Source organism: Callospermophilus lateralis, chromosome 4, assembly GCF_048772815.1.
Source record: "Callospermophilus lateralis isolate mCalLat2 chromosome 4, mCalLat2.hap1, whole genome shotgun sequence".
Classification (NCBI taxonomy): Eukaryota; Metazoa; Chordata; class Mammalia; order Rodentia; family Sciuridae; genus Callospermophilus; species Callospermophilus lateralis.
Genome location: NC_135308.1, coordinates 159,485,542 through 159,497,282, shown reverse-complemented (window position 1 = coordinate 159,497,282; position 11,741 = coordinate 159,485,542). Strand labels below are relative to the sequence as shown.

The 11,741-nt window shown below is 39.2% G+C and overlaps 1 pseudogene; it reads right to left on the bottom strand.

Annotated features, from left to right (window-relative positions):
- Nucleotides 1-1,066: 1,066 nt before the first annotated feature.
- On the bottom strand, nucleotides 1,067-11,238 carry LOC143397374 (WD repeat domain phosphoinositide-interacting protein 4-like; annotated as a pseudogene).
- Between the last annotated feature and the right edge of the window lie 503 nt (nucleotides 11,239-11,741).

The window sequence follows — 11,741 nt, the reverse complement described above, 5'->3', positions numbered from 1 at the left end:
CTCTAGCAATAAGAGAAATGCAGATTAAGAGTACACTGAGATTTCATCTCACTCCAGTTAGAATGGCAGTTATTAAGAATACAAGTAACAATAAATGTTGGTGAGCATGTGGGGGGAAAGGTCCACTCATACATTGCTGGTGGGACTGCAAATTGGTACAACCACTATGGAAAGCAATATGGAGATTCCTCAGAAAATTTGGCATGGAATCACCATTTGATCCAGTGATTCCACTCCTTGGCATATATCCCAGGGATTTAAAATCAGTGTATTATAGTGAAATGGCCACATGAATGTTCATAGCAGCTCAATTCACAATAGCTAAGCAATGGAACCAACAGTGGTGCCCTTCAACAGATGAATGGATAAAGAAAACATAGTACATATACACAATGGAATATTACTCAGCCATAAAGAAGAATGAAATTGTGGCATTTGCTGGTAAGTGGATGGCACTGAAGACTATCATGCTAAGTGAAATAGGCCAATCCCTAAAAACCAAAGGTGGAATGTTCTCTCTGATGTGTGGATACTAATATGTGATAAGGTGGGGAAGGGAAGAATAGAAGTTCATTGGATTAGGCAAAGGGGAATGAAGGGATAGAAGAGGGGATGGGAATGGGAAAGACAGTAGATTGAAATGTACATAACTTTCCTATGTTCATGTGTGAATACCATGGCCAGTGTAACTCCATATCATGTACAACCACAAGAATGGGACGATATACTCCATGTACGTATGATATGTCAAAATACGTTCTACTGTCGTGTATATCTAAAAAGAACAAATAAAAAAGGTTCAACCACACCCATGGTTTTCTTTCTGTAGTGGGCTTTCTTTTATTATTTTTTTAAATATTTTTATTAGTTATAGATGGACACAATACCTTTATTTTATTTGTTTATATTTTATGTGGTGCTGAGAAGTGAACCCAGTGCCTCACATGTGCTAGGCAATCGTTCTACCATTGAGCCCCAGCCCCAGACCATAGAGTGTGCTTTCTTAACAGTGAACTTCCTAATTTTAGCATCTTTTGTGCTCTATATCAACTGAGAATCTCCCACATCAAGTCCTGTCTGTTAAGGTGTCTGAGTGGTTCAGGGATATGCAGACCATGTTATTCTGATGTGCAATGGTGGTGAATAGAGCAGGTGAGGTACCATGCTTTGTGCTTGTCAGCTCCATAAGTTACAGACTTCTGCACTTGTATCCTGATCATAAGTAGTTGCTTCTCCAAATTGGGAAGAGTCACAGAGTCCCCTTGGGGTTGTCTTGGGTGTCAGACTGCTTTCAGGGATTGTTGGGAGAAGGAATACATATAGATGTGGTTCCTCAGCATGATCATTATCTTCTTTTTTTCGGGGGGAGGGGTACCAGGGATTGAACTCAACCACTGATCCACATCCCCAGCCCTATTTTGTATTTTATTTAGAGACAGGGTCTCACTGAGTTGCTTAGTGCCTTGCTTTTGTGAGGCTGGCTTTGAACTCATGATCTTCCTGTCTCAGCCTCCCGAGCCACTGGCATTACAGGCATGTGCCACTGCGCCTGGCGTAATCATTATCTTCTAATGGTGCATGCATGCAGCCAACACTGACTTGGTGAAGGTGAACTCCAGAACCGGCTTGTCTTTGGCATTCTCCCCGACCTGGGCATCATCTCCGATCAGCACAGAGATCTCTGAGAATTTGGTTCTGCTCCCATTGCCCAGCAGGTTGGAGTGGTGTGGCACCTCTATCAGCCCATGCTGCCCATCTGTGTGTGGTCCTCATATCCCTTCTCCATCAGTAACTCCACATTATAGATGTGTACACCGATCTCCATGGTGCAGCAAAAGCAGCTTTGGTCTTCTGTGAAATGTAGACTGGTCAACACTTGAAGTGGCTGCTGAGTCGTGGTTCAGAATTGCTTCCCTGACCTCCTCACATCCCTAACCCTGGTGCCCACTATTGGTGCCTCTGGGGCCTTGGCGCCTGGCTGTGTTGTTTCTGAGCATCTTTAATGTCCATATTTCTACCAACAATCTGTTTAAGTCAATCTAGGCTTTTCTATCATGGTTCTAAAAATTCTTTTAGCCTTTCTTCATTTTCAATTTCAAAGCCACTTTCACATTTTTAAAGAATATTTTACAGCAGCATCTCACTTCCAGGTACCAAAATCTGTATAGTAGGGCTCATCCAGAGAAACTGAGCTAGTAGGAGATATAATATTAAGGGATTTATTGTAAGAAATTGGCTTATAAAATTATGGAGGCTGGCTTAGCAAATGTGACATTCATAGGGTAGGTTGTCAAAAAGGACAGGCTGGAACTCTTGGCAGTGTTGAAGCCGCCATCCACAGGTAAGATTTCTTCTGAGAAGTCTCAGTTTTGCTCTTAAAGCCTTTCAGGGATTGAATTAGCCTATCCAGATTATCTAGGCAGTCTCCTTTGCTTAAAGTCAACTGCTTATGAAGATTAATTACAAAATACCTTCACAGAATACTTAGTTTGATTGAATAACTGGAATTATTCCTTAATCAAACTGACATACAACTGACTATTCTACCATCATTATTATCACTTGCCTGGATCAGTGCATTAGGTTCCTTTGAACTGGATTTCTTGCTTCTTCCCTTGATTTCTTGTGATCCATTCTCTACATCTCCAGAGTCAATTTAATGATCTACCACACTCTCTTGCTTACTCTGCTGCTATCCCACTGGTTTCCTTGCTATTCTTGGATCTGCTAGGTCTTTGTGCTTGTTGTTCTTTCTATCTAAAATATTCTCTCCTGGAGCCTTTATTTATTTATTAATTTTTTAAAGATATTGATGAACCTTTATTTATATGTGATGCTGAGAATTGAACCCAGTGCCTCACACATACTAGGCAAGTGTTCTAACACTGAACTACAACCCCAGCTCTCTCCTGAAGCCTTTATATGATTTCCTTCCTTCTTTTTTTTTTCCAGATCTTTACTGAGATGTCTCCTTATCAGAGAGGTTACCAGATATAAAAAAGCAATTAAAAAAAAATCTTTTAGTAGTAGTTTGACACAATACCTTTATTTTATTTATTTATTTTTATGTGGTACTGAGGATTGAACCCAGCACCTTGCATGTGCTAGTTGAGCACTCTACCGCTGAGCCACAACCCCAGCCGCATATAAAAGCAATTTTATTCTTTAATCCCTGACATTCTGAGTTTCCCTTATCCTATTTCACTTTCCTTCAGAGGACTTACCACCACTTCATGGACATTCACTTGCTGTCACTAATCACATCATGGGGTTTTTGTTTATGGCTATATTCTCAGTACTATAATACTTGGCATGTAGTAGGTGTTTAATATTGTTGGAAAAAAATTTTTTTTGTGTTTCTGGGGATCAGTCTAGGACCTCATGCATGCTAGGCAAGCCCTCTACCACTGAACTACATTCCCAGCCCATGTGAATTGAATTCTTACTCTTATTTTACCTGTTAAGTGGCATTTGACATATTTGATCACTTGGCATGACATTGTTCCTTTTTTTTGGTACTGAGAATTGAACCCTAAAGCTCTTTGTTACTAAACTATATCCTTAGCCCTTTTTATTTTTTAGTTTGAGACAGGGTCTTGCTAAGTTTCTGAAGGGCTCACTAAATTGCTGAGTTTGGCCTCAGCCTCCCATGTTGCTGGAATTACAGGTGTGTGCCACTATGCCCGGTTCCTAGTTTTTCTTTCTAGTTTGTTCCCCTTCTCCTTTCATTCTGTTTCTTTGCTAGCTGTTTTTCAAATGAACTTGTTAATGTGAGATTTTCTCAAGGCTTACCCGTAAGTCCTCTTGTTTTCTCTTTCTTTAGGACATCTCATCCAGCCTTGTGGCTTGTAAATAACATATATACACACACACATTTATTTGCCAACAATTCCTAAATTATCTCCCCCCACCATATTTTTTTTTTTTTTTTTGTGCAGAGGTTTGAATCCAGGGCCTGATGCATGCTAGGCAAATGCTCTGCCACTGAGCAACATCCCCAGTCCCTCTTCATTTCTTTTGAATACTAGTCACTTTGCCATCTCCATTTGGATATCTCACAGACATCCTAAAATTTACATTCCAAACTGAACTCTTAATCTTCATTTCCTTCTGCCAAAGTTGCTCTGGTTCCAACATGTCCATTTCTGTAAATGGCACGTCTGACTACCTAGTTATGTAAGTCAGAAATCTCTCTTCTCACTTCCATTATATCAACTTCAATTGATAATTATTTCATAAGAATTACCTCATTTGTTACCTTCTCCTCCTCCCCACTAAAACCATCCTCACTAGTCTACACCATGCTCTTTTAGGACCATTTAAATGAATATTTAATTGTTTTCCCTGCTTCCATTCTCTCCTTCCACCTCAGTTTGATTTTTCACATGGAAGCCAGAGCTTAAAATGCAGATCTAATCACATCATGCTCCTTCCTCTTTCCCTAAGCCCTGTCCTGTTCATAGTTTTCAGTACCTCAAATGAATGGAACTCAGTAGATCAGAATGTGAATGATTGATGGGAACTATGGCAAATTGGAGTGTATATGCTCTATCTAAATGGTGTGCCCCCCCCTTTTTTTTTTTGGTATGGGGAAATGAACTCAGAGTGCTTAACCTCTAAGTCACTCCCCAGCCCTTTTGTATTTTATTTTGAGACAGGGTCTCACTAAGTTGCTGAGGCTGTCTTTGAACTCATGATCCTCCTGTCTCAGTCTCCTGAGCCACTGGGACTACAGGCATGTGCCACCGTGCCCGGCTAAGATATGTGTTTGTTTATATTGTTGGCCTATGGGAATGTAGGTTCAGAATGCTGATCTTCTGATTTTTTTTTCATGAGAAGCCAAAACTTTTTTTTTTTTTTTTTTTTTTTGAGATAGAGTCTTACTATGTTGCCAAGGCTGGTCTTGAATTTCTGGCCTTAAGTGATCCTACTGCCTTAAGCCTCCCAAGTAGCTGGGACTACAGCTGCACCCCACTACACCAGGTTGGAATTTATATCTTAATTTTTTTGTTACTGGAAATTTTTTCTTTTGACAGGGTTTTGCTAAATTGCTGGGTCTTTCTAAGTTGTTTTGGATGGTCTTCAACTTGTGATTCTCCTGCCTCAGCTTCCTAAATCCCTGGGATTACAGGCATGTGCTACCATACCTTGCTTGGTTGGAAGTTTTAAATTGTGCATTTTTTTCTTCAAAAAATGTGATATGAGAGAGAGAGAGAGAGAGAGAGAGAGAGAGAGAGAGAGAATTTTAATATTTATTTTTTAGTTTTTCGATGGACACAACATCTTTGTTTGTATGTGGTGCTGAGGATCGAACCTGGGCCGCATGCATGCCAGGTGAGCACGCGACCACTTGAGTCACATCCCCAGCACCCTAGTCTCTCTTAAATAATCTAAAGATTCATTGTGTTCCCAATCAAAATTTCCGTAGACTTTTTTGGGTAAAAATTGGCTTTCTGAGTCTAAAATTCACAAGAAGCTCATTGAAACTAGAATAGCCACAACAATTTAGAAGAGAAAGAACAAATTTGGGTAAATTAAACTACTGATTAAAAATTCTTACAAAGCCACAGTAATCAAGACAGTGTGGTATTGGTGTAAAAGTAGATATATGGATCATTGAAACATAGTAGAGTCCAGAAAAATGTGCACGTATATATGGCCAGTAGATTCTCAACAATAACCCAAACAATTCAGTAGGGGAATGGAAATCTTTTCAAAATATTGCTGAAACAACTAGATATTTGCTTTTTTTTTAATATTTATTTTTTGGTGTAGATGGACACAACACAATGCCTTTATTTTTATGTGGTGCTGAGGATCAAACCCGGGTCCCGCCCCTGCTAGGCGGGCACTCTCCAGTTGAGCCACAATCCCAGCCCTAGATATTTGTATATCAAGAAATGAATCTTCAGCCAGATGCAGTGGTGCACACCTGTAATCCCAGTGGTTTGGGAGGCTGAGACAGAAGGATTAAGAGTTTAGAGCTAACCTCAGCAACTTGACAAGGTCCTGAGCAACTCAGTGAGACCCTGTCTCTAAATAAAATACAAAAAGGACTGGGGATGTGGCTCAGTGGTTAAGTACCTCTGGGTTCATACCCATACAAAAAAGAAAAAAAAATGTATTCCTTATCTCACACATTACACAAAATTATTTGAAATGACTCATAGATCTAAATGTACAAGCTAAAAACCATAAAATGTGTAGACAAATTTTTAAGAGAATATCTGTGTGACCTTGGGTTAGGGAAAGACTTTTTAAAAGGCACAAGAATCACTGACCATGGGACTGGGATGTGGCTCAAGCGGTAGCGCGCTCGCCTGGCATGCGTGCGGCCCGGGTTCGATCCTCAGCACCACATACAAACAATGATGTTGTGTCCGCCAAAAACTAAAAAATAAATATTAAAAATTCAAAAAAAAAAAAAAAGAATCACTGACCATAAAAATAAAGGTTTAGGGGCTGGGGTTGTGGCTGGTAGAGTGCTCGCCTAGCACTTGCGAGGCCCTGGGTTCGATACTCAGCACCACATAAAAATAAATAAATAAAGATATTATGTTCAACTAAAAAATAAATATTTAAAAAATGTTTATAGATAGGATTTTATTTAAGTAAAACTTCCTGTTCATCAAAAAATATTGTAAAAGGACTGGGATTGTAGATCAGGGTAAGGCGCTTGCCTTGCATGTGTGAGGCACTGGGTTCGATCCTCAGCACCATACAAAAATAAATAAAGACACTGTGTTCATCTATAACTAAAAACATATATAAAAAAAATATTGTAGGGGCTGGGGTTGTGGCTCAGCAGTAGAGCGCTCACTTAGCACGTGTGAGGCCCTGGATTTGATCCTCAGCACCACATAAGAATAAATAAAAAATAAAGGTATTGTGCCCAACTAAAACTAAAAAAATAAATATTTAAAAAATATATTGTAAAAGAAGGCTGGGGTTGTAGCCAGTCGAAGAGTGCTTGCCTAGGATACATGAGGCACTGGGTTCAATATCAGTCAACCTAACCACACAAAAAAGATACTGTCAGAAACTGAAAAGCTAAGACACAGATTGGGAGGAAATATTTACACACATAAATACCTCCAGAATATGTTAAAAGATCTTAAAAAGCTCAATATGATAAGCAGCCCAATTAGAAAATGATTAAAGACTTGAATAGACTCCTCTCAGACGAATATATACGTGAGATATATATCTATATCTATGAATGTCAAAAATCATTTGTCACCAGTGAAATAAAAATTAAAACTATAGTGAAATACCATTTTCATACCCACTACAGTGACTAAAATTTAAAAAGGAGGATGGTTCCAAGTATTGGTGAGGATGTAGAGCAGTTGGAGTTGATGTGTATTGCTGGTGGGAGTGTGAAGTGGTACAATCACTTTGGAAGAAGATTGCTCAGTTTCTTAAAAAGTTAAATACATACTTAACTATATAAGTCTGCTACTAGGAGAAGTGGAAATTTAATGTTCAAAAAGAGACCATGCAAGGGCTGGGGATGTGGCTCATGCGGTAGCATGCTCGCCTGGCATGCGTATGACCCGGGTTCGATCCTCAGCACCACATACAAAGATGTTGTGTCCGCCGAAAACTACAAAATAAATAATAAAATTCTCTCTCTTTCTCTCTCTCTCTCTCAAAAAAAAAAAAAAAAAAAAAAGAGACCATGCAAGTGTTCATAGCAGTTTTATTAATAATAGCCAAAAAATTGGAAACAACTGAAATGCCATCAAATTGGAAAAACAAACAATGGATTACTGTTTAGGGAAAAAAAGGGAATATATTACTAATACTTGCCATACTATAAGTGAATTAAAAATATGTTGATGTGCCGCAGTCTCTGGCTGGGCACAAATCACGAGCCACCACACAGCTTGTAGATTCAAACAGCAATTCTTTATTCCCGATCTCACACTGGCCGTCTACAAACACGTTCTGGGGAAATCCACGTTCTCTGCCCAAATCCACCACTCCTGGGCTTCTGTCTCCCAAATATTTTGTCTGACCCTAAGAACTCAAGAGGAACTCAGGCAGCAGGATACGCCCTATTCTAAACGGGGAACACCCTAATCTCCTATTATGCTAAACCGGGAACACCCTAAACACGGATCCGCCCTGGTCCTTGAGCAAGGTCATCTTTCAGGAGTCCTTCCACTAGACAGCATGGGAGTACGCTGGCAAGGAAATTGTCATACCTTCTTGGCTGATGGCTCCCAGCATCTCCCCCCTTCTGATTAATTAAACAACAAGTAATGTGGCTTAAGGACCGTGCCTGGTAGGTTGTCCAGTTCAACATATGGTTCTTACCCGTCATTGGAAAACTGACCTTTAGGCGTCAGCCTCTTGTCTTAGGTTGCTACCACTGCAACTGGATCATACCCGTCACTGACTACCGGTCCAGCATACAGCCATACTTGTGGATAGGTCTATGCACCAGTGGGGGGGTGAGGTTCTTTGCCTCACCTCTGTTGGCCCCCAAATTTTGCCTTGGTGCCAGTGGGGGAGTGAGGTTAATGTGGCTTAAGGACCGTGCCTGGTAGGTTGTCCAATTCAACATATGGCTCTTACCCGTCATCGGAAAACTGACCTTTAGGCGTCAGCCTCCTGTCTTAGGTTGATACCACTGCAATTGGATCATACCCGTCACTGACTACAGGTCCAGCATATAGCCATTGGCCCCCAAATTTTAGACCATCACTAGCAGAAGGGAGGAGGATACAGAAATGCCACGACACCAAGCCAATTGACAGTTCCTTTGGAAAAATTGCATCACTGGTGACACCATCAGCAAAGATATGCCAGCATTACCACAATTAACATGTGGTGCGCTGGCAAGGAAATAAAAATTGCATCACTGGTGACACCATCAGCAAAGATATTCCAGTATTACCACAATTTGCTGCACTAAACGATAGTTACATAGTCCAGGCAAGTTCTGCAAGCGGTTCAAAGTGGAGGAATCTATCAATATGTCCGTCTCCTCCCAAAGTCCGTTTCCTCCCAAAGTAAGTTGACTCCTTGATTGAGCATACTTGTTGAGTTATATTCATTGGGATGAAGATAGGAATTCTGGCAATGATGCTAAAAAGACATTATCCTGAAAAGAATTATTAAATATAATGAAAAGGAAAGGTGAAAGTAAACAAACAGATCTGTTAACCTCCTTTAAAAACAATCCTTAACAGCTGTTTACCTGATTTAAATTAGTAAACAAACAGATCTGTTAACCACCTTTAAAAACAATCCTTAACAGCTGTTTACCTAATTTAAATTAAGCCATTTAAATCACGTGAATAAAAAAAATAATAATTTGGATCCATTTTTCATGAACGCTCCTCATGTATGAAATATGGACATACGCACACACAGACATACAACACAAAACACAAATGTGCAAACAAACGTACAACACATAAGATAATAATAAAGGCCTTGTAGCTTTACCTAGGTGAAATCTCCATTGCAATGTTTAAAAACTCCAGTCAAAAAATAAAACTGATCAGAAAAACATTAACCTAGGTTTGTATGATCTCAAAAAATAAAAATAGAACCTTATGATGTGGAAAAATGCAGTAATAAAATAGATATTGAAAAAAGCATCCTGGTTAATCACTGTCACGTATGTAAGAATGGCCAAGCTGGAGTTTTGGATATCAGCTGTTATGGATTTGAGTCAAATCATCTTCTTTTCGATCTGTAGAAATCGTTTTAGTTAGGCTTTCTGGAATCCAAATCGGCTGCTGTTTTTCCTGTGGAAAAACAAAGACAGAACCCCGACTCCAGACAATCACTGGGTCAGGACCTTTCCATTGTCCTGTTAGAATATCTTTCCAAAGTACCTTAGGCTTATGAATATTTTTTGGATACATATATCTTTCCGCAGCACTAAGTCCTGATGAATCCAAATTTTAAAAGTTTAGAGTAAAAAGGGTTATTTTAAGTTTATCTTTGGGGGATATATACCCCTTTCCAATTTTTAAGATTAACTAGGCTTCGAATGACGCAATCTTTCCTCCATCATGAAGGCATCTTAACCACCTTCAAATTAACCTTTTAAAGCCTTCCAATTATCATCTATACTGTACTTTTAAATGTACTTTTTCACCACCTACAGCTTCACTCTTTTAAACGAGGCTTAGATTCTGTTTAAATCGCTTTCATGTTAGTTTACATGGCTGCCCTTCAACCAAAGGCCTTTTTTACTCCATTAAGAAGCTTTGTCTCAATCTGCCATGTACAAATACCTTTTTTTTCTTTCTTCCTTTCTCAAACTTTTAAAGTAAGTCTAGTTTCCTCAAAATCTTTTTAAATGGCATTTTACAACTTTTTACTTTACCACACAGAGATTATCTCATCTAGAAACATTTCTTTTTCTTTTAACCTTTTATATTAAAATATATTTCCACATCTTGAATCTTTTAATATCTCTTTTTAAGCCGTTAACCCTTTTTATAAATTCACATTCTGAAACAACTCTTATAAAATTTCTGATCTAGACAAATTACTCCACTTAATAAGATGAAATACTTTCATGTTTTTTTATGGTACTATAATACTGTAATTAAAACCCAACTGAAACTTCTTATACTCTTTGTATATAAATTACACATGATAGAATCTTAACACTTAGTAACCTTGTTTTAGCAAAAACACAGACCAAAGCAATATTAAACTTTTTTCCATTTACCAATTTATGAAAACACACATAATGTTTAAATATATTACCTTATGGAACTTAATAAGTAAAGAGTACTTGATTTCATATTTAGTGGTTGATATTTTAACACTTTAGCTTTGTAAATTAATCAGATGTCTGTAAAAACCAAGAACTTAGACAAATGTAGTACACAGAATTAGCCATCTCTTTCTTGTTGAAGAAAAACCCTTTTACAGGATACCATGATGATCCCATTAATATACTTAATAACTTGTCTTTAAAAAGCCATGGGCTACATTTTTGTATTGTATCAACATATGCCCTAATTGTTCTTGGTCTTACTGGGGTGCCTCCTTCCTCTAACAATTTCTCTTCCTCGGAGGCGAACAACTTCAAACCTTGAGTCAACCATTTTCCCCAGTTTGCCTGAGAAAGTTCTAGGAACAGGCAACTTGAAATAAAAACAAAATAAGTCAGAACAAGAACACATTGTTTTTTGAAATGCCCACCCTTTCTTTCGCTCTTCCTCAGGGGCGAACAATTTCACTTACCTTCTCTTCAGGCATTCCGCCTACGAGCCACCAAATGTCGCAGTCTCTGGCTGGGCACAAATCACGAGCCACCACACAGCTTGTAGATTCAAACAGCAATTCTTTATTCCCGATCTCACACCGGCCGTCTACAAACACGTTCTGGGGAAATCCACGTTCTCTGCCCAAATCCACCACTCCTGGGCTTCTGTCTCCCAAATATTTTGTCTGACCCTAAGAACTCAAGAGGAACTCAGGCAGCAGGATACGCCCTATTCTAAACGGGGAACACCCTAATCTCCTATTATGCTAAACCGGGAACACCCTAAACACGGATCCGCCCTGGTCCTTGAGCAAGGTCACCTTTCAGGAGTCCTTCCACTAGATAGCATGGGAGTACGCTGGCAAGGAAATTGTCATACCTACTTGGCTGATGGTCTAAAATTTGGGGGCCAACAGAGGTGAGGCAAAGAACCTCACCCCCCCACTGGTGCATAGACCTATCCACAAGTATGGCTGTATGCTGGACCGGTAGTCAG